Raw genomic sequence first — 24,050 nt, 5'->3', positions numbered from 1 at the left:
ATAAGGATCTATAGAGATAGATTCATGAGGTTGCTAGCATTCTCCCAAAGTGTGTATATTGGCAAGGTGCTAAAGAGGTTTAGCATGGAAGATTCTAGGAGGAGAAGTCTTCCCATGTCACATGGAATACATCTCTACAAGGCTATGTGTCCAAAGACACAAGATGAGAGAGATTGGATGGTCTAGCACCATATGACTCGGCTATTGGCTTGATCATGTATCCCATGCGATGTACGAGGCCTGATATTGCATATGCTTTGAGCATATATAGTAGATATCTAGCTAATCCAGGCGAGAAACGCTAGATTTTTGTGAAAAACATCCTTAAGTACTTGTGAAGGACTAAAGAGATGTTCTTAGCATATGGGGAATGACAGCATACTATGAAAGGGTTCACGGATGTCAGTTTCTAATCCAACCATGATGATTTTAAATCACGTATAGTCGGGATTCATATTCTGCCTAAATGGAGGGGCCATGAGTTGGAAGAGTTCCAACAAGAGATTGTGGCAGATTCAACAATTGAAGTTGAATACATAGCAGCCTCCAAAGTAACTTAGGAGGTTGTATGGATCCGTAAGTTCATTGATGAACTTAGAGTGGTGTCCAGCATTGTTGATCCAATACCAGTTATTATGACAACAATGGAGTCATCGCATAAGCAAAGGAACTACGGTCTCATCAACCGACCAAATTTGTATTATGGCATCACCATTTGATAATGGAGATTATCAGCCGAGGTGACACATATAGAGAAAGTGTCAACAGATGACAACATCATTGATCCCTTGACTAAAGCTCTATCTCAAGAGAAACATGAAAGTCATGTTCAATCATCAGGTATAAGGTCAATGAGTGATTGGCTCTAGTGCAAGTGGGAGATTGTTAGTGTAGGTACTCTAGGTGTTCCAGATCTGGGTCACAATTGTTGTTACTGTGCGTGAGTGCCTTCCAATCTCATGCACCCTTCAATTCCTCAAGTCCTTCTTCACTGTGCGCCATTTTCTTCTTATTCCTTGTGCGCCTTCTCACTGCATGCCATCTTTAGAAGCGCCCCCCAATTCCATGCCATCCTCTATTCTCCTTATATTATATATATATATATATTATATATATATATGCACATGTGACATGCCCTAACTCAAATTCTCCAATTCCACGCCACTGCCATTTTCTTATTTAAATAATATAATAGATAAATAATATATAATAGATATATAAATAATATAATTTAATATATAATATAACATAATATATATTTCATTTTTAATAAATATTTAATTAATTATAATATAATATATTTATATAGATAAAGAACTATAATATTAATTTAATATAATATTAACTTTACTAATTACTTTATAATATCTTCTTTTTCTTTCTTTTTACGCTCAAATCTTCGAAATAATATCTGTTGTGGCCAAAATACAACAATCTATTTTTAATTGTGGGCAGATGTAAGAGTCTTGGGAGTCGTGCCTTCAATGATGAGAATCTTGGCGAACAAAAGAATCTGATGAGCAACTGAATTTGGTGATCCAATAGAGCTGATGGTCTGGTAGGGTTGATGACTTGGCAGGCTGATGATTTGGTGGATATGGCGATTTGGTGGGTTTGATGATCAGGTGGCTCAAGATAACCGAGTGACCCTTGATAACCGAGTGACCCTTTGATAAACGAGTGACCCTTGATAACCGAGTGACCCTTGATAAACGAGTGACCCTTGATAATCGAGTGGCCTGCAAAACGAGAGCACTGTTAGGACGCGGGTGGAGTCCCCACGTAAACCCTCTGATGCTTAAGTCAGATCTCAAGAGAAGGTGCGAAATTGTACTTGAATAGCTCAATAGTGCGTACCTTGTGATAAAGGCATGGTCTCTTATTTATAGCGGAGGGTGAGGGGAGCCACGCGACAATCATCGCGAGAGTTTCTCAACCTGCTCTGAAGATTTCGCTGCCCATTTTGAGGGTTTCAAAGCCCATTTGGCTAAGAATACGGTGACGAGAAGAGGCCCACTCGATCATGGCCGAGTAGGCCATGAAAATGGTGGGGTTTAGGTAGCCACTTGGCCTAACCGAGTGACCCTCACTCGGTTATGCTCCCCCTGAGGGGTACCCCCTCTTCAAGTGGGAACCCACTTGGCATAACCAAGTGGACCCCCACTCGGTTATACCCCGATGGGATACCCACTTGGCATAACCGAATGGGTACCCACTTGGTTATGCCATGTGGGTCTCCTTTTGCTTCCACCTGATGCTTTGCTCATTCTTTCTGCAACCATATTGGGGACCACCTTTGATCAAGTATTGGCTTGATTTTTTCGAGTATATCAATTTCTTCCTGCTTTTTTAACCAAGGGGTCAGCTGAAAAGGCATACAGTACCAGAAAAATTTTGCGTGCTTCTTACCATATTTTACTTATCTTCAAAGATCGTTTGTGCGTGTTTGCACTTTATTTTCTGCATTCATTCGAAAGTTTTGATGCTTTTTCATCTTTTGAACCCATATAAATAGGGTTTAAGGTCTTCATTTGTCCCACATAAGGACTAGTCGTGGTTATCTTCAGAGTTCAAGTTCTCTCAGGTCTCGGCGCATTTTCGGGTCTCGTCACATTTCCAGGTCATTGCGAGGCATTTGGCCACTCAGTCATAACTGAGTGGCTATGGTGGTGTGACTGGGGGCCACTCGGTCATGACCGAGTGGCCTTATTCATGTTGGCCGAGGCCCACTCGATCATGACTGAGTGGCATCTTCACCTGCTCCTGGTCGGTTATTGTTTCCTTTCACTGCTTTTCTTTTCTTCTTCTTGTACTGATGTTTTTACTTTGTTTACATGTATTTTTTGTTGTGATCATCCGTCTTTTTCCACCTCTTCAGCATCAAGGTAACACTCTCAAGTTTTTTCAGTATGTCAAGGAGAAGACCGGCATCACCCCCCAGCCCCGCGCACATTCCTGACGATTCAAGTTCTCGGCTCTGTTACGAAGATTTCGAAAGGGTTTACAATGTCACTCCCTTGGGATATATGGTGAGGTATCCTCGCCTTGATGAGCCGGACCCTTCCCAAGTGGATGAAGGTTCCCTTGGTATTCATTTTGCTTTGTTTGAGGTGGGACTCCATTTTCCTCTTCTATCTTTTGCCATGAAGTGGTTACGTCATTACGGGATTGTTCCAGCTCAGCTTCATCCTAATGGATGGGCCCAACTGGTGGGTTTCTCCATACTTTGGCATCAGCGACATGTAGTTCCTTCCTTAATGCTTTTCAACTATTTTTATCGGTTAGGAAAGGCTAGTAAGGACCGTCATCTCTACACACTCCAAAAGATATCTAGCATCGATTTGTTTAATTCCCTTCCCAACAAGATCAACAGGTTTAAAGAACGTTGGTTAGTGATAGAGCCTCCACCCGATTAGGATGCTCCCATGCATTGAAATCATCATGATGCTAGCCAAGTGTTCCCTCATTCCAAAGATGTTTGGGGCATATATCGTCATCTCATAGGGAAGCTAATAGCACAGGGTCCTATTGATTTGAGGAGCCTCTTGAATTTGGAGAATTTCAGAGTCGCGGGTTGGGGGTTGTAACACCAACTGCTCCTCCTCTATCTTCTACGCTGTCCAACCGAGGAATGGAAGGGACCGAGGAGGAGGAGATGGGAATGCTTGGGCTATCTTCGCATCCTCATTTTGATCCTCAGAAGGAAATCACTCCTGGGGGTAGATTATCTTTTGCTATTGTCTTCATTATTCCATTATCGCATTACTTCCTACACTTAATGCTTGATATTGATTTTTGCAGGGATAGGTGGATTAGGCAGACTTGTGGAATTGCGCAAGCGTCATCGTGAGGAGGAGGCAAGCATTGCGACAATGATTGGGGCTCCTGCTTGTGGTACTGAGGGATCTACCAGTTCTCGACCTCCTCGATCATGCAGACCTGCAGGAGTTTCTCCTACTGGGGTTGAAAGGCATCGTTGCCCTAGAGATGACCATTCGAGTGTAGAAGTTCCTTCTCCTATGGAAAGCCCAGCATCAATCCCTCTCTCACAGGAAGAGACCATTGACGTTCCATCTCTGGCTCCCGGTTCTTGAGAGGGACGAAGTTTATGTTCTTGATTTGCTGGAAACATGGCCCGGGTAGAAGAAGAGTGTCGTCGTCCTGTGATTCCCAACATGAAGGACCGTCATCATCTTGAGAGTGAGAAATCAATGAGGTCGCCTCCTATCCTTCCCGTTCCTGATGAGGTGAGGCATACTATGATTCTTAGGGATGGTACGAAGCTTAGCGGTCGGGACTTTCAAGTTTCCCCTAGGGTACTAGAGACAGACTCTATTTTTGAACCTAGGATTGGTGCCCGTCTCATTTATTCCACCATTCTCCCTTAAGATGAACGGCGATTTATTAGTAGTAACCATGCCCAGGCTAGGGATGAAGTGGAGCAATTCTTGGTGCAAGGAATTTAGGGAATTGTTGCCTCTAATGCCAAGGAGAGGGCATATCATGAGCAAGTAGACGCGCAGATGTTAGAGTGGAGGAATTGTTAATCCTCTTGGAATGAAGAATGCCAAGAGCTAAAGTGTCACACTCGCCGAGCGGAGGCTGGGAAAAGAAATGTAGAGGCAGAGCTTGAAGGCATGCGTGCTCAGCTGTCCGAGGTTGCTATTGGTACCTCGGGCCTTCAAGCGGAAATCCAAGATTTACGCTCTAAGCTTGGGGCTGAGGAGCAAAAGAATGTTGGGTTGATGACGAAGCATGAAGCACTTCTACAAGAACACTCTCTATGCTTGGCAGAGCTGAAAATAAGTCGTAGGGATGCCCATGCCATTCGTACTGATGCGGTGAAGGAATATCATCTTTCGACCGACTGCCAAGATAAGAAGGGGAGGTATGCCTTAGGCTTTTTGAAGTATGGAATTTATCTGGCCCGCACTTATCTAGAATCTTAGCATCCGGGAAAGACTTTTCCTGAACTTTTGCTTACTCCCGAAGTTGAGGAATCTACTCAGGTGGACTGGCGTCAATATGAGCAGGATGCTCCTATGAGTCCTTCTTCTCATTTTGATTCTTTTATGGTGGATGACTTGGAGAATCTAACGGGCCCATGGGATCCGTTTCCTTTCAACTATGGGGAAGTAGGTGTGGTGGACAACCCTGAAGCGAATGAGGAGGATCTTGGTACAGCTGTTGAAGACATGCCAAATACGGACGAGGGTGAGGAAGGAGAACTTCCAATGGTGTCCCCTGAGATTCCTGCTGCATCATTCGAGTCACTAGGAGCTCCTCTCGCAAGTCTCACTCCCGCGAGTAGATCCTCATTGTTGTTTGCTTCTCGTCATTTTTTTTTTTCGTACTCCTTGTTGTTCTTGCTGCAATAAGAGTTATTTCTTTATCCTTAGTATTTATCTTCTTTGGTCTACTCAATATGTTCCACTCCTTAATGTTTGACTTATGCTTTAATGCTGACCTTGGTGATAAAGGGTTAGGGCTTTTCTTTCGTTGCCGAGCTGTGAGCAAAACGACGAGCTTGAGCGTTTTTTACCTCGTTGTCAGGCCGTGAGCGGGATAACTAGTTTGAATGTATTTTATCTCGTTTCCAGGCTTTGTGCAGGGCAACGGGTTTGAAGATATTTGACATCGTTATCGGGCCTTGAGTGGGGCGACAGGTTTGAACATATTTTACCTCGTTATCGGGCTTTGAACGGGGAGACAAGTTTGAATGTATCTTACCTCGTTGTCGGGCTTTGAGTAGGGCAACGGGTTTGAACATATTTTACCTCGTTACAGAGCTTTAAGCAAGGCAACGGGTTTGAATGTATTTTACCTCGTTGCCGGGCTTTGAGCGAGGCAACGGGTTTGACTGGATTTCCTGAGTTTCCTTTCTGTGGGTAAATAATGAGAATAACATGAATACAATGGGCACACAGGCATTTTTACGTGGTTCAGCCAAATGTACCTATGTCCACGGCCCCAATTAGGGCTTATATTATTCCAAATACTTTGTCAGGTATAGCGTTCATGTACAACTTGAGATAATTCAAATTCCACATTTTCCCAAGGGTTTCTCACGAAAGGGTCTGTAAAATGCAAGTGTTGGGACCAACCAACTTTTGAATGCAGTATGGCCCCTCCCAATTTGCTCGTAACTTTCCATCATTCTTGAGCGCGTTTGTCACAACAGACCTCCGAAGTACTAGATCCCCTTCTTCCATGGGCCTATTCTTTACCCAATAATTGTAATAACTGGTGATTCTTCTCTGATAGGTAGCTATCCTCATGGCAGCGTTATCTCGCTGCTCCTCAATCAAATCCAAATTTTCTCGCAATGCTTCAGAATTCCTTACACCGTCCTCTTCCTTATAAGCTATCAGCCTAGGGGACTTAGCTGAAATTTCAATGGGAATTAAGGTCTCTGTTCCATATACCAAATTGAATGGAGTTTCACCAGTAGCGATCCGACTTGTCATTCGGTAAGCCCATAAAATCGATGGTAGTTCGTCAGGCCATGTCCCCCTGGCTCCTTCAAGGCGGGTTTATAGGCCATGAAATATAGTTATGTTACTAACCTTATCTTGCCCATTAGCCTGGGGTATGCCACTGAAGAGAACCGTAGTAGAATCCCTAGGTCGTCACAGAATTTTCTGAATGAGTCACAATCAAACTGTTTTTCGTGGTTTGTAACGATAATTCTCGGTACCCCAAACTGGCACACTATGTCTTTCCATACCATTGATTCTACTTTTGTTGCTATAATGGTGGCCAATGCCTCAGCCTCGATCCATTTGGTGAAATAGTCCGTGGCTACCAATAAGAATTTTCTTTGCTCTGGTGCTTGTGGGAATGGACCCAAAATATCCAAACCCTACTGGGCAAATGGTATAGGCTGGAACGCAGGCTGGAACTAAGATACCGGGGCAGATTGGATTGGTGCATGTGGCTAACATTTGTCACATGATTTAACTTTCTTTAACGCGTCTGATCGTAATGTGGTCCAAAAGAAAATGACCCTCAAGACTTTAGCTGCTAGGGCTCTTGCTCCCAAATGTTCTCCACATACCCCGCTATGGGTTTCTACCAGAGTATATTCGGCCTCTTGGGGACCCAAACACTTGAGAAGAGGTGTATTGTAAGCTTACTTATACAATACCCCATTTATAATGGTAAACCTTGTAGCCTGTATCTTAAGTCTCCTTGCTTCTTATGGATCATCGGGTAGTTCATTGCTGGTTAGGTATCGATAGAAGGGCGCTCGCCAGTCTATTCCTACTTCAACACATAACACTTCTTTCTCCTCAATGCTCGGTTGATGAAGTACTTCAATAAATATTGTTTGCCCCATCGTTTCTTTAGTGGATGCTAGTTTGGACAAGGCATCAGCATGTCCGTTGAGCAATTGATTTATTTGTGTTAATTGAAAACTCTAAAATGTTTATGCAGGTCTTTTACCTTGCGCAAGTATTGTGCCATCACCTTCTCTCTGGTTTCATACTGCCCATGAAACTATTGAACAATCAACTGGAATCACTATGAGCAATCAATTATGTTATCTCCAATTTCCATGCTAACCTCATTCCTACAATCAAAGCCTCATATTTGGCCACATTGTTTGTAACAGCCCATCTGTTCAGGGTGTGTTATGCCTTAGGAAATTTGGTCTCTTTTTTTTTTTTTTTTTTTTTATCCGAAATTCCCTAAGACCTTATCTAGTGCTAGACGAGATGTTTACACTAGAAAATAAATACAAAGCAGAAGCTGAATCGAACCTGCTCATGGCAATACATACATAAATATTTGGACATAATATTTATTACCAAGTTATAAGCTTCTGAAAAATAAACAATTGTACAGAATTCTTAAACTATTCACATTACATCATAACATGGCACATTTCCTCATCTCGCATCACTACACATCTCCAATGCCCGATCTTTGAAGTAAAATTTCGGATGAATGGGGCTTGCTTGCTGGCACGAATCACATCCAAGGCGCCACGCGTCCCTGAGGCCATTCCTAAGGCCATATCTCATTAATTTCCCCCCCTCCCTGATTGCTTGTTGCAGGCGCGATCGTGCGCCTGCTTCGATCTTCTGCCAAATTTTTTTTTTTTCATATATATTTATATATATACATATATACCTATACATATACATTTATACCTATTACATACTTATATACTTACATACTCATATATACTTATTTTTTACATACTTATACATACTTATATAATTTTTGGTATAAGCATACTTTAATTATATATCATATTAAACTAAATATATCATATAAGCATATTAAATAAATTAATTACATACCTTATAAGCATGATTTAATTAAACTAAATATACTATTAAACTTAGGGTATTACATTCTCCCCTCCTTACAAAAATTTCGTCCTCGAAATTTGATCATTACTCATGCTAACTATAGGTTTTCAAATAGGTATGGAAAGTTGAGCCTCATATCTTCCTCTCGCTCCCAAGTTATCTCTTCACTCACCAGGTTTCTCCATAAAACTTGCACAAGGAGAATTGACTTGTTCCTTAGGACTTGATCCCTATGATCCAAAATGTTGACTGGATCCTCAACGTACGAAAGATTATCTTGAATCTCAATAGCTTCAGTTGGCATTACCTGAGAGGGATCTGGCTCATGCTTACGAAGTTGCGATACATGAAACACGTCGTGGAGGTTTGATAGGGCCAGGGTTAGAGCAAGTCGATAAGCGACTGGTCCAATTCTTTCCATTACATATGGCCCTATATACCGGGGGCTTAACTTGCCCTTTTTCTTATTGCTTCTAGTCACCATTCTTAGTGGAGATATCTTTAGGTATACTTTGTCACCTACTTAGAACTCCAATTTTCTTCTTCTTGTATCTGCGTAGGACTTCTAGTGATTATGAGCTTCCTTAATTCTCTCTTGAATGATCTTTATCTTTTCTGTCGTTTCCTAAACTATCTCGGGTCCTAAGATTTGACGTTCACCTACCTCAGTCCAACATATCGGGGATCTACATTTTCGTCCGTACAGGGCTTCATAGGGGGTCATTCTAATGCTGCTGTGGTAGCTATTATTGTAAGCGAACTCAACTAATGGTAAGTGCCCCTCCCAGCTACCTAGAAAATCGATAGTACATGCTCGTAACATATCCTCTAAGGTTTGAATGGTTCTTTCTAATTGGCCATCAGTCTGGGGGTGGTAGGTTGTACTTAGTCGAAGATGAGTACCTAAACTTTCTTGCAGACTTCCCCAAAACCTAGAAGTGAACCTTGGGTCGTCGTCTGACACGATGCTTACAGGTACTCCATGCAACCTGACAATCTCGTTGACATACTGTTGGGCTAATTTGCTGATCGGTTGGCTTACTTTCATGGCCAAGAAATGAGCAGACTTAGACAATCTATCAACTATCACCCAGATAGCATCATTTCCTTTAGGACTTCTTGGCAATCCAGTCACGAAATCTATCGTAATGTGTTCCCATTTCCACTCCGGGATTTCTAACGGTTGTAAACTTCCACCCAGTTTTTTATGCTCAATCTTGATTCTTTGACACGTGTCGCATTGACTTACGTATCTTGCCATGCTTTTCTTCATTCTGGGCCACCAATATACAGCCTTTAAGTCTTGGTACATCTTGGTGGTGCCAGGGTGTATCGAGTATCTGGATCGATGGGCTTCTCCCAAAATTATTTGCCACAATTCCCTCACACGAGGTACATATATTTTACCTTGAAAACGAAGGATGTTTTCTCTTACCTCAAATTCTAGTCTCTTTACTCGCCCATGCTCATCAACCCACATTTTTATTCAAGAGTCTTCTGAGTAGGCTTGTCCTATCTGATCCATTAATTCTGGTTATAGCGTGAGACTAGCTGCGTAGGCAGAGTTTCCTCGAGAAATTACTCCTATTGTCATTAGGCTAAAAGCTTCAACTAACTTCCACTCTGCCACCATCATTCTGACCACACAGGTGGTTTCTTTCCTGCTTAAGGCATCTGCTACAACGTTAGCTTTACCGGGATGGTATTGAATAGTGCAGTCGTAATCTTTTAACAACTTCATCCATCTCCGTTACCTCATATTTAATTATTTCTGCGAGAACACGTATTGTAGACTCTTGTGATCAGTAAAAAATTCAAACTTTTTGCCATATAAATAATGCCTCCAAATCTTTAAGGCAAATACCACCGCGGCCAACTCCAAATCGTGAGTCGGGTAATTCCGCTAATGGTTCTTGAGTTGTTGGGACCCATAGGCGATAACCCTACCGTGCTGCATCAGTACATACCCCAAACCATTTCTCGAGGCGTTAGTGTAAACCATAAATCCTCCTGATCCATTTAGCATAGCTAGTACTGGAGCGGTTGTCAGCTTATCCTTAAGCGCTTGAAAACTTTCTTCGCACCGTTCACTCTAGTCGAACTTCACCCCTTGCTGAGTTAACTTGGTGAAGGGGGTTGCAATCTTGGAAAACCCTTCCACGAACTTCCTGTAATATCCAGCTAATCCCAAGAAACTCTTAATTTTAGTAACCGACCGAGGTTACTTCCAATTTGTCACAGTTGCTATCTTGGTTGGGTCGACCGATATTCCTTCGGCCGATATAACATACCCCAAAAACGCCACCTGGTATAACCAAAATTCACAATTTGAGAATTTGGCATACAGCTTATGTTCCTGCAACGTTTACAATATTACCCTTAAATGTGATTCGTGCTCTTCTTCCGAGGGAGAGTATATCAGTATGTCATCTATAAACACGATCACAAATTTATCCAAAAATGGTCTGAAAACTCAATTCATAGTATCCATAAAAGTTGCTGGGGCATTGGTCAGCCCGAACGGCATCACCAAAAATTCGTAGTGCCCGTATCGAGAACGAAAAGCTGTCTTGGGCACATCTTCTACCTTGATCCTCAATTGATAGTACCCTGATCTCAAGTCTATTTTTTAGAAGACCTTGGCTCCTTGTAACTGGTCAAACAGCTCCTCGATTCTGGGGAGTGGATACTTATTCTTGATAGTTATCTTGTTTAGCTGTCGATAGTCGATACACATCCTCAGACTCCCGTTCTTTTTCTTGACAAAGAGTACTGGTGCTCCCAATGGTGACATACTTGGTCTGATGAACCTTTTATCCAACAACTCTTGAAGTTGGGTTTTTAATTCTCTTAACTCTGTAGGAGCCATTTTATACGGGGGTATTAAAACCAAACCTGCCCCTGGTACGATTTCTATCGAGAACTCGATCTCTCACTGCGGTAGCAATCTAGACAATTCTTCGGGAAACACATCTCCGAACTCTCTAACAATTCGCACTTCCTCAATTTTTAACGGCTCCTCGTTTTTCCCTTGGACACAAGCCAAGTATCCTTGTGCTCCTTGACGTAATAGTTTCTCAGCCTTTAGAGCCAAGATCCACATCCGATCACTTGCCCTCATTTGCCCTTAAAACCTGATGTTCGAGTCTCCGCTCTTGAGATAGACTGTTTTAGCTTTACAGTCCAATGTAGCGTTGTATTTGGTTAGGAAATCCATTCCTAAAATCACATCAAAATCTTGAAATTCCAAAAGGATTAGATCCACCAGGAACTCAACTTCTCTTATCTGAATCTTCCTACTTTTATATCCTGAAGAAGTTTCTAGAGACTTCCCCATTGGGGTTGCCACAATCATACGACAATTCAAGTTTTTCGATTTTTCTCCTAGTACTTCAGCGAATGCATGTGAAATGAATGAGTGACTTGCACCTGAATCTATTAAAACATGCATGGGAATACCAGAAAATAACATGGTACCTTCAATTACGGCTGGGTCTTTTGTCGTATCTTGTCGTGTCAGATGAAACACCCTTCCCTGCTGTACTCTAACATTTTTGGTCGTCCCTTGAGGTTGACTCATCAGTCGCGGCTTGGGATAGTCCTTTGCAAAATGACCAGTCTGCTGGCAGTTGAAACAAGTGATTCCTCTCTTTGGGTAGTTCTGGTTGAGATGTCCCATTTCTCCACAGTTGTAACAACCTTTTGTTCCAAATCGACACGGCTTCCCATGGTGTTGTTTCTGGCATCTTTGGCCTGGAGTGCTAGTCTTGAACTTTGGCCTCTGGAGTTCCAGCTTCTTGCCTGCTTTATGACTGCTCCTTTGCTGACTTTCTCCTTAGATAGCTTCGATCTGGCTTAGGTTAGCCTCAGTGGTAAAGGCTTGCAATACCACTTCTAAATAGGACTGAGTACTTATACTACTCAACGCCCTCTGAAGCTTCAGATTCAGCCCTCCCAAAAATTTCTAGGCTTTGATTCTTTTGTCCCCTTCGTAAATAGGCATGTACCTGATTAATCGTCTAAAAGCGTCCTCGTACTGGGCGACAGACATGTCCCCGATTTGTTTTAGCTCCATGAATTCTCTCTCTTTCTTCATTCTTAAATTCAGGGGAAAGTACTTCTCATTGAAGAGTTCCTTGAATCGCTCCCAAGTGATGTAGGGTACCCTAGCTCGAGGGGTCATTGCCCTCTTGACTCCCTTCCTCCAGCTGTCTACCTCATCTTGCAGCATAAAGGTGGCACAATTGACCTTCTCCTCTTCTCCACAGTGCAGGTGGTCTAACAGCTTTTCTGTTTGCTCGATCCAGAATTCCCCTTCGCTGGGATCTGCGCCAAGTCTTCCTTGAAAGGTGGGAGGGTTCTGTCGACGGTAGAGGTCGAGCATATTGACCAAATGGCCGTCCCGAGAGTGAGTTTCTTGCGTGAATCCCACCATGCTTCCCAGTATTCGTTCCACTTGATCCAGTCGACTGCTCCCAGTTTCCTAACTGGAGTCACCTCCCGGGTGCCCATCTGTGTTTCCTTTTGTGTGGCTAGTCTGCTGGCGGGGTGTTCTAGGTCCTACTGTCAATCTTCTTTGAGTGTTTACCATCTGAAAGAAAGTAGCATTCTGGATTAGATAACAGAGTCTTGTCATCCGATAAGGTAAATCCTTCATTAATTCTACAAATAGTATATATTCGGTTGCAAAATGTCATAGGTACGTGCTACATAAGTCACGTAAATCCTAAGCAATATACTATACAAGTCACGTAGGTAATTAGAATACTTTTAATTAAACCTACTTTGGTCCTGATGACCTCCATATCCAAACATTCTTCTCATCCTCTGACTCGTATGGAGGTGCTTCGGGATCGTCCATCACTTCTTCAATCTCTTCCTCATCTTCAGAGTCCGTGTCCTCGAACTCGAGAAGATCATCTCCAGCCCAGAATATGGGTATGTTGTCTTCTTCTTCAGCTTCAATCGGATCTGCCATTCCTCCTGCTTCTCCATGTTCGATCGGGTTCTCCATATCTTCTTCCTCTTCCTCCTCGAGTGGATCTTCCATCTCTTCGTCGGGCTCATCTGCTAGTACTGGCTCATACATCTCTACCAGTAGCTCGCGAATCCATGCACAATAGAAACGAAAATCAGGGAACTACTCGCCATGTCGAACCCAATCTGCAAAATCCTGCAAGTCGCCCTCTAGAACGCCGACTATCATGTTTATCTGGAACTGAACCAAGTCAAGCCAGAGTCGATAACTTGGGGGTACGTCATCGATAATTTCTTCCATCTGGACTAGGCGTTCCATAATACCCTCGTTTGGCTCCGGAATCCGATTCTCCAGGCGATGAGCCTAATGGTCGACCAAGACCTGCTCCGAGAAATTTCCAGCCATCCTATCATCACAACTTCCGTTAGTACCCCCAACTGTCCTTGAGTTGGTAGTTATCACCTGCTAGGCTTAGTCTAAGTTTTCTTGCCTAGGTACCCCACTCGGTTGAGCTCTGATACCAACTGTAACAGCCCATCTGTTCAAGGCGTGTTATGCCTTAGGAAATTTGGTCTCTTTTTTTTTTTTTATCCGAAATTCCCTAAGACCTTATCTAGTGCTAGACGAGATGTTTACACTAGAAAATAAATACAAAGCAGAAGCTAAATCGAACCTACTCATGGCAATACATACATGAATATTTGGACATAATATTTATTACAAAGTTATAAGCTTCTGAAAAATAAACAATTGCACAGAATTCTTAAACTATTCACATTACATCATAACATGGCACATTTCCTCATCTCGCATCACTACACATCTCCAACCTCGGTATCATCACTGCAAGTCCCGACTGGAACGTTGAATGTTCCAAGGGCAAACCTGAGTTAGATGATAAACCATCTAAGTAATGGTACATAATGCTATGTCATGTGTGTATGTAATGTCTTACCTCGTAGGTGTCAAATACACCCTTAGGCTACCTACCATTTTAGAGGCCACCTCTATCGAAGCCGGGGTGTATGGGTGCACCCTTGGTAAGGCGGCGGTGTCAATTCGTACTCCCTACAGCCTCATATGCGGGTGACCAATGATATCGACGTGTATTTATGCATTTTATAATCATGTCATAGATGCAGTCTACGTGTTGGGTACATATCATAGCATGTCAATATGATGTAAGCATTCTCAAAGGTAAACACTTATAACCATACAAAATTCGAAACAGTACACTTACTGCTAACTTGCCTTGAAAGACGTGTCAGCCTCGAAAATCGTGTCGAGCGGCTATTTCTAAATCTTCTCGCCCTCAAGGACTCCTAAAACATAAACTCATTTTTAGAATGTCATTTCACTATTTTTTCATAATTTCTATAATTTTTCTTTATTTCTAAGCCTTATTTCTCCAAAAATTGCATAAAAATTATCTAGACTTTCATAAAGTCTAATTTCTCTCTACCAAAATTCTTTAAATAGTATTTCTGAAATTCTGGAATTTTCTTGAAATTTTCCAGCTTAAATTCCTATTTTTCCCATATTTCATAATAACCAAATTCCCTAAATAAATAACTATTACATAATAATTATTTAAAATTTTATATTATTCGATTTCCCTTCACTAATATTTCTTAAATAATACTTCTAGCATTCTGAAATTTTCTTGGAATTTTCCAAACTAAAATTCTATTTTTTCTTTATTTCCATAATAGAAAAATCACTTAAATAATTAATAAATTTAGCATTTTCCAAAAAAGATTTCACAAAAAGAGACATAAACAATATTTTGGACTTTCTGAAAATTTTTGAAATTTTTTCAAAACTTTTTCCTATTTATTTCATTTTCTTTTCTTTTCTTTTCTTTTATTTTTATTTTCTTTTTTTCTTGCGGGCGCGTGGAAGGCACGCGCCTTCTTCCCAGTCGCGGGCGCGTGCAGCCACGCGCCTGCCTGGTTCGTCTTCTCCACCCGCTTCTTCGCCCCCGGCGAACCCCCCGAGCCTCCGAGCTTCGAAACGAAGCCCTATCCCCCCTAAACTCGACCTCCCGAACCCAAATATGGCCTTAAAACTTTGAAAAAATAACCGAAGATACCTCAAATTTGCGATCGAAGGTGCGGCTCCGGTGAGGCGTAATTTTTCGGTGAGTGCTCCGATCTCCTTCCCTGCTGCTCCGTTGGCCACCAAATGCTCCAGAAATGTTGCCCACACCTCGAGGATCAGAACCCCACTCACAAAAACCCTCAAACACTGCCCAAATGCCTGATCTTTGAAGTAAAATTTCGGATGAATGGGGCTTGCTTGCTGGCGGCTATTTATAGCCAAACTCGGCCGTGAACGGTCAAATCCAAGGCGCCACGCGTCCCTGAGGCCATTCCTAAGGCCATATCTCATTAATTTCCCCCCCTCTCCCTAATTGCTTGTTGTAGGCGCGATCGTGCACCTGCTCCGATCTTCTGCCATATATTTTTTTTTTTCATATATATTTATATATATACATATATACCTATACATATACATTTATACCTATTGCATACTTATTTACATACTTATATACTTACATACTCATATATACTTATTTTTTACATACTTATATAATTTTTGGTATAAGCATACTTTAATTATATATCATATTAAACTAAATATATCATATAAGCATATTAAATAAATTAATTACATATCTTATAAGCATGATTGAATTAAACTAAATATACTATTAAACTTAGGGTATTACATTGTTGGTACTTGAAAAAGCAAATCATAGAGAATACTCTAACGTTTCTCTCTCGGGGGGTACAAGTACTATCCCAGCGCCGCTTCCCCGCGAGCTAGATGCCCCATCCACAAATAATAACCACTCTGTCTTCTCATTTTCTCCCATTTTACTTGAGTGTGTACATTTCACAATAAAGTCAGCCAATGCCTGCCCCTTTATAGCTTGCCGGGGTTGAAATTGGATATCATATTCACTCAACTCAATGGACCATTTGGTAAGGCGACCAGAACATTTAGGCTTTTATAAAATACTCCGTAGTGGTTGGTTTGTAAGTACGATGGTTGAATGAGCCTGGAAGTATGGCCTCAATTTTTTGGAGGCGTTTAGGAGAGCTAACGCCACCTTTTCAACAAAGGGGTAACGTGTCTCTGGGCCCTGTAACACCTTGATGACATAGTGTATTGGCCAATCCACTTGTCCTTCTTTTCTAATCAATATTACACTTATTGCTTCTTCGCTTATCCCCAGGTATATGTATAATGTCTCTCCAGTTTCTAGACGTGTCAACAGGGGAACTTCTTTCAAGTACTCCTTTAATGCTTCAATTGACTTCTGGAATTGTTTTGTCCGCTCGAACTTTTTCCTAGCCCTCAATGTTCATAAAAATGGGAGCTCTCTCTCAGCTGACTTGGAGAGAAAATGCCCAAGAGCTGTCATATGTCCAGTCAGTCGTTGAACTTCCTTGGTGGATGTTGGCGGTTCCATATCTAGTATCGCTTGAATTTTCTTGGGGTTGGCCTCGATTGCTCTTTGTGTGATCATGTACCCCAAGAATTTTCTAAACTGCACTCCAAAGGCACACTTTGTTGGATTTAGTCACATTTTGTATTGTCTAAAGACTCCGAGCACCTATACTAGATTTTCTACATGTGATTCATCCTCCTGACTTTTCACAATCATGTTGTCAACGTATGCTTCCATTGTGTTGCCCAGCAATTCTTTAAAGACTTTATTCACCATGCGTTGATAAGTAGCCCCAGCGTTCTTGAGCCCAAAGGGCATGACTTGGTAACAATATGTCCCATTTTCGATGATAAATGACATTTTCTCCTAGTCTAGAGGATACATCATTATTTGGTGATATCCCCAGAAAGCATCTAAAAAACTCAGAAACTAGTACCCAGACATTTCATCTACGAGACGGTCGATCTGGGGTAGTGGGTATGAGTCTTTGGGGCATGCTTTGTTGAGATTGGTAAAGTCTATGCATACACGCCATTTTCCATTGGGCTTCGGGACCATAACAACATTGGCCAACCATGTAGGATGCAATACTTCTCGAATGAAGCCTGCCCTTAGTAATTTATCAATTTCTTCTTCTAATGCTTGTAGCCTATTGGGGGCAATGTTTCACTTCTTCTGCCTAACTGGCTTGAACTAGGGATCGACATTCAAATGATGACATATCACTTCTGGACTGATCCATGGCATGTCTTTTGGTTTCCAAGAAAATACATCAAAATTTTCATGTAGACATTTCACAATCTATTCTTTTATATGTTCTGGAAGTTACGAGCCAACATATGCTAATTTCTCATAATCAACTTCACTGAAGTGCACTACCTCTAATTCTTCTACAAGTTGAGGCTTGCGAGAAATTCCCTCTTTCAAGGATTTATGTAAAGCCTTCTCTGCAATAGATAAGGTTTCCTCAGTTCTCTTTCCTTTTGTAGATGACACATAACAGGTTTGTGCCTTCTTTTGGTCTCCCCGAACCTATCCAACTTCAACGGGCGTAGAGAACTTCATCAATAAGTATGTAACACCCGGTGTTACCGGTGTTATGAGAATGAGAAATAAAGTAAGGAAACTTCCAAAAATGCCCTTGAGAAGGTGTTGGATCCTTAAGAATGATGGTGTCCTATGAGAGGGGCATTTTGGTAATTTGGATAGTGAAATCCAATAAAAGGGTATTTTGATAAATTGAAAATAATTCCTATGTGGAATTAGGTGTGTAAGTGAATTAAATTCCCATTTTTGTATTTATGTGGAGATATATGGGATTAATAATTCATGAAATGGTATTTTAATAATTTGGAGTGATTCCATAAAAGAATTTAATTATGAAAAATGGGGAAAATGGTGGATATTGAATTATTTGAGAAAATAATTATGTTTTTCCCTATATTGGAGAATAAATGTGGAAATGCCACATGGAGAGATGAGATTAGAACTTGGAGCCAAGGATGGTGTCTTGGAGTGACACATGGCTTAATGTGGTCCAAGTTAAATGAGGGAATTAATTAAATGCAAATAAGAAAATGATGGTTGGGCATCTTCGTGAGTTTTCTTTTCAACCAAATGCGGTGTGGTTGAAGCCCAACTCTGCTAGTGAATCCTGGGGTTGAGGGAAGGGAAGGACAAGCCTAGTTCCCACCTAGGGCGTTTCGTCTTAAAACATGGTCTGCCCTTCACCAAAGGCTGGGCAGGTGGATAATTTGGGTAATTGTTCATGAGTAACACCCGTAAGTGGGAGCGGGGTGTTACAGTTTGGTATCAGAGTGTGGTTAGAGCATCAAGTAGAGGATGCTTAGAGAAATGTGGTTGAAGGTTGATCGGAAGGCCTTGGAAGTAGAACCACAAGTGACTGAGAACCCTTGGAGTTGGGTCGGGGCATTGAGGCTTGTGGCAGAGTGAATGGAATGCTCGGATATTCCTACTATAGGAATAGGAAAATATCATGGGTTGAGATGATATACCGTAAGAGATATACGGGTCGAGTAAAGAAAAGTCAAAAGCCCAAGTATGGGTATTGGTATCAGGAACCCAAATGTGAAAATTTGGGAGTAAATGAAGTGTTTTAAGGATGAGATTTCCTTGTGATTGAAGTATTGAGGCTTGTGTGGGGACACAAAGCCGAGTCATGATAACAATCATGATAGGACAAGGAGAGCCCGAAGTATATCTAATCTGGGAAGGGATTAGCGGAGCACCCCTATGTTAAGGGGATGGTCAAGCATGTATAGGGAAATGGAGTTGTTTCCATAGAGGGGGTGTGCTAAGGGTTGTGTGCTTGAGATAAAGTGAGCTAAAGTGGAAATTAGCTCAAAGCCCAAGGAAAGAAGTCGTCAACAGGTTGTGTGACGAGCTTCAGAAAGAGAGTATGATAATGTTGCTTCCAGCGAGGCTCTAGGTGGAGCGAGCATGTGAAGCATATGCCTGTCATGGCTAGGGTAAGCATGACGTTGGTGGCTTACACCGAGGGGAGTTGGGTGTGCGTTATGCATAAGGGATGCATATGGTGCCATGTGATTGTATCACTATGGCGATCCCGGAGGGGACGTGCCTAGGGTATGAGTGGACCCTAGTTGGTTTCATGAGGAAATGGGATACATCCTAAGAAATGATAGATGTGTGGAAAATGAACCCTAGCGGGTGTTTGTATGAGATGGAAATCCCAAATGAGTCGAGTTGGAATCTAGGGGAATCTAGATTTGGGATAAAGGAGTTGGGCATGTGTAGATATGCGTGTGGGAGCCGTGGGATTGGAAGTCCTGGCTGGGAAAGGCCAAGTGACCGTTCATGTGATTGATGGATGAGGGGAAAATCTAAACTCTCATTGACGCTTGGGGTCAGGTGAGACGCTTATGATCGGGAGATAAGAAGTGAATAGACCTTCATTATGATGCCTAGGGTCGGGATGACGCCTAAGGTTACGCAGCCCTTGATGGGAGACGCGGAGGTCACCCAATGAAGGGTATGAGCGGTGTGTGGGGCGAGGGTAGTGAACTGTGGCAACAGGACATCCGTGGGTTATGCGCGCACAAGAAATGCCAACTTTGGATGGCAAGTGGGTAGGGGCATGGTAAGCAATGTGGAGGCTCCAGAATTTTAGTTCCAAGTCATGAAGGCCAGGCAGGGCATAGTGACTGAATGCATACGTGAGTGTGCAAGGAGAGACGAGAGGTCTCAATTTACCTAGAGGGTAATGGAAGGCGCTCTAGGGTTATGGGTGCCTGAGCTTGAGGTAGGCTCAGCGTGTCGGTTGTGGATTGAGAGATCATTGATAATCAAGCTTTGGAATGAGCTAGGTGATGAAATGAATCATGATGGATTTGGATTCATTGTCATGGAAAGTTGGAGCTTTCAAAGGTTGAATTAGAGTCGTGAGGTATGATCTTGTGGGGTAAGATCATGATGCCTCAAGATGTGAAGTGGTTTGAGAGTCTCTTAAGCGATAAGAGATGTAGAGTCCTGAGGAGCGAGGCTCATGGTATCAGCTTGAGGTTATTGAGGCAAGGATAACCAAGTAAGATGGCTTTGGTAAGATGGTGGTTGAACCATCGTAGCTTGGGAAGGCTTTAAGTAGCCTTGATGCTAAGGGTGCAAGGCTCGGTGTAACGGATCTGATGCTATGGACCGTGTGGCAGAGGACTAATGAGTTGGCTCGCGTTGAGGGCAAGTGGCCCATGGGCCTGAGCAATTTAGTGAATTGCAGGTGACGGTCAGATGCCGAAGATTTGGAGCAGCACCTTAGGAAATTTGGTCAGGTGAGACCGAGAATCTCTTGTAAGGGATAAGACGTCTAGAGTAGTCCTAAGGAGGAATCGTGAAACGCGATAATGATCCAATAGATTTTTGCCGAGTAGGAAGCTTGGTAAGGATAATGGTCGCGAGCGTGGTGAGGTAGTCATGCTGGGTTCAATATCAGAGGTGTGACTGGAAGGCTGAAAGTCACACTACGGGGTGCGAAACAGATCAGAGTGGGATCTGAGCCATGCCGTTGGAAACCGTTGTTGGGCTAGTGTAAGGGAGCAACACGGTAATAATGATTGGGTGTTGACTCTCTGAAGCACAGGGCAATACGATGGGGAACCAGTGTTGGGCCAGTGTATGGGAGTGACACATGATTAGGTGTTGACTCTCTGAAGCACAGGGCAACATGATGGGGAACCAATGTTGGGCCAGTGTATGGGAGTGACACATGATTGGGTGTTGACTCTCTAAAGCACAGGGCAACAAGATGGGAAACTAGTGTTGGGCCAGTGTATGGGAGTGACACGATGTTGATGACCAGGTGTTAGCTCACTTAAAGCACAGGGCAACACAATGATTATGCAGATGGTCAGGGACTGAAGATCTACGAGATGTTTGAGAAAGAAACCCGGGGAAAAGAAATGGGTCTAGCGTGGGAATAACGCTACGGTTGATGCCTATCGTTGACGGATCTAATGCTAAGGACCACTAAATACATACAATTAGTCCACAGGAGGGACTGCAGCCCTCTACGTGGAGTAACTTGTCTGTAGTGAAGACGATTAGATGCCGAAGACCTGGGGTATGTTATAGGCTATGCTTGGGCCAGACCTAAATTTCCTTGAGGGTTGAAGTATCGTGGTAATGCTGTTGTTGTCAAGCTAGCAAAAGGTTGGTGAACCGATTGGGTGATATCCTGTGGAGTGATAACAAGATGTGTGGTGATGCTCCTTGCTAAAGGATGCTAACATAGTTATGGTTAATTTGATCAAAGATTGATCGGGTAAATTGGGATGATGGACCTAGTGTGATCTTGCAGTAATACAGGAAGATGGGTTGATGTGGAGTCGGTAAGTGGCTCCCAAAATGATATGTAAGTGCCATGAAGGGCGAGACTTATGAGTTAGAAGCCAACCATGAGATGGGGATATTGAAGCATGTGAAGGCTTCGAGTAAAGGGATCTCTAATCTTGTGATGTGAGTTGTGGTAGGCTGAACGCGTGGCTAAGTCACGGTTCGAAATCCGTGAAGGCTCGCAATTGCACAGTCTGGTGTTAGTCTTGGTTGTGTTGAGGTGAAATGAGGAAATATCCTCATGTGGCATTGAAGGGGTTTCCAGTCGATGACACATGATTAGTTACCAGGTGGTAACACCTGATGGCAATGATGGGAGCGTGAGGCTCGAGGACTATGATGTAAAGCCTTGTTGGGTGTCGTGTATGCCTTTAGTATAAAGGTTCAGCGGGTCCTGGTGGTTAGACCAGGTGAATTTTGAGAAAGAGATCCAAGGTGATAAAAGATGGTTGGTCAGGACAAAATTATGCCGCTTGAAGGAGTGTTACTCCGTAGCAAGGGTTATAAATGGTAAAGTTGAAATGTGTCCTAGGTAGAACTTGAGATGTTCTCCCAAGAGAAGTTGTGCATGGGGTAATCGTGTGGGATGAACCTCCTAAAGGCGCTACAACTTTATCAGGAGAGATCACCCGAGGAAAGCCAGCTTAATGGTGAGTGCCTGAGTAGGAAGATGAGTCCTACGGCATTGAGCAGAAGTGAAAATTCCACATGAATGGTAGGGGTGATTTTCAATGAATGGAGTTCATATCAAAGAGGTAGTCAATGATTGCAAGTGTAGCGCCAGGAGGAAGGTTGTGTTAGTTGTAAGCCGGGCGATCCGACTAGAGCTAATCAGGTCGGATAGATGGAAGTTGAGGGGCGAATTTAAAATGTCGCCAATGGGTGACAAGAGCTCGAAGGAAGAGCTTGTGGGACGAGATTGGTTTCTAGGAATGGTGTTAAGGTGATGAAATCACCTAATGGCTATGAGTGATACAGCTCAAGGAATGCCTTAGTGTGTGGGCAATTGATGAGAATTAACCTCATGCCTAAGGTTAATGGTTGTGAAAGGAAATCGGCTAGTGAAGCTGTTGTGGCATTAGAGCCAATGTGGTCGTTCACCGAGTGACGTGAGCTGGTTGTAACAAAAGTTATAAGAAGTCTGAGAGAAGCCAGAGTCTCTCGGGGAAGTAGCTAGCTGCTATAAGTATAAAAAGTGATATGAGGAAGGCAGCCTAAGAGTGGGGTCGTGCTGGTCGCGATGACTAGTGAGATTCATAGAGCAGTGAGTATTTTGAGATGACATGGTGGTGTCATCGTCGCTGTCAGGGAAAAGATATTATCAGGAAGGTCAAAGGTAACCATGGTGCATGGTAGGACCTCGAAGCTGAGTGTGAATGGCCATGAAGGCTGGTGCCTGTGAAATTGGAGATGCAACAACCGTGGGAGGAAATTCGTTGCTATCGTGGTGTTGTGCTTGCCGAGGAGGACAAAGGGAACCATTATGCATGGTTTAAATCAGGTGCCTATTGCGGATTGAGAATGAACCTGATTTAGGATGGATGAAAGTTTCGTGTCTCTAGGGTCAGATGCTTTGTTGAGAAATTGTGAGATTTGAAAAGTCCCAATGAAATTGAAGCTGGGCGAGTAAATTTGGCTAGAAGATCGCTACAAGAGTGGGGGTGTAACCATGATAGCTTGTTGTGGTGTGGACCAAAGGCACGAGTCATCCTACAGGTGCAGTGCAATAAGTGATTGTGCAGATGGTAATAAGCCAATCACTTATGCCACGCACCGTGGGTGATGACGAAGGCCGATTAATGGTTCCGCGACCTTAAGCGCAATGGTAGGATCCTGGACTCGTGGTAGGGTTAAACAGCCAAGGTAAGGCCTAGCATGGGGACATGATTGAAAAAGCTGAAATGGGGTGAAGAATTGAAGAGGGGTTGCATAGTAAAGAGTTCCCTAGTATGGGTATGAGACCCCTACTAGCATGTAATATCGGCCAATAAGGAAGGCGAAAGTATTTGTGTGTGCTTATGTGAAAAAAAAAACTCCTGATTGGGAGAAGGTTGTGGCCCGAGCATAGTTAAGCTCGAGATGAGATTGTAAGGGTGTGTGCATCGCCAAACTCGAGGTGAGCTCAGGTAATGCACGTATGGTTGAAATGTGATATAGCCTGGCATGGTGTTTAGTATGTCAATTATGCATAATCATATCGATAAATGAGGGTCGGCTGGTCAAGGTAGAAGACCATGTATGAAATGGTCGAAGTTGGCTGGGTGGGCCAAATGGTTGCTTCCCATGTAGTGCTAGCATGGTTAGTTGATCGGTAATGAGAGGTTGCCATGAGGGTTGACTAAAGCTATGCATGCATGTGATTAATGGCAATATGCCATGGTAGAATGGGTGTTAGAGTGTCTTGTGGGCACTAAAAGAAACATTGCGG

The sequence above is a fragment of the Diospyros lotus genome, chromosome 10, assembly GCF_014633365.1.
Source record: "Diospyros lotus cultivar Yz01 chromosome 10, ASM1463336v1, whole genome shotgun sequence".
NCBI classification, from domain to species: domain Eukaryota; kingdom Viridiplantae; phylum Streptophyta; class Magnoliopsida; order Ericales; family Ebenaceae; genus Diospyros; species Diospyros lotus.
Note: the sequence above shows the minus strand (reverse complement) of the source record.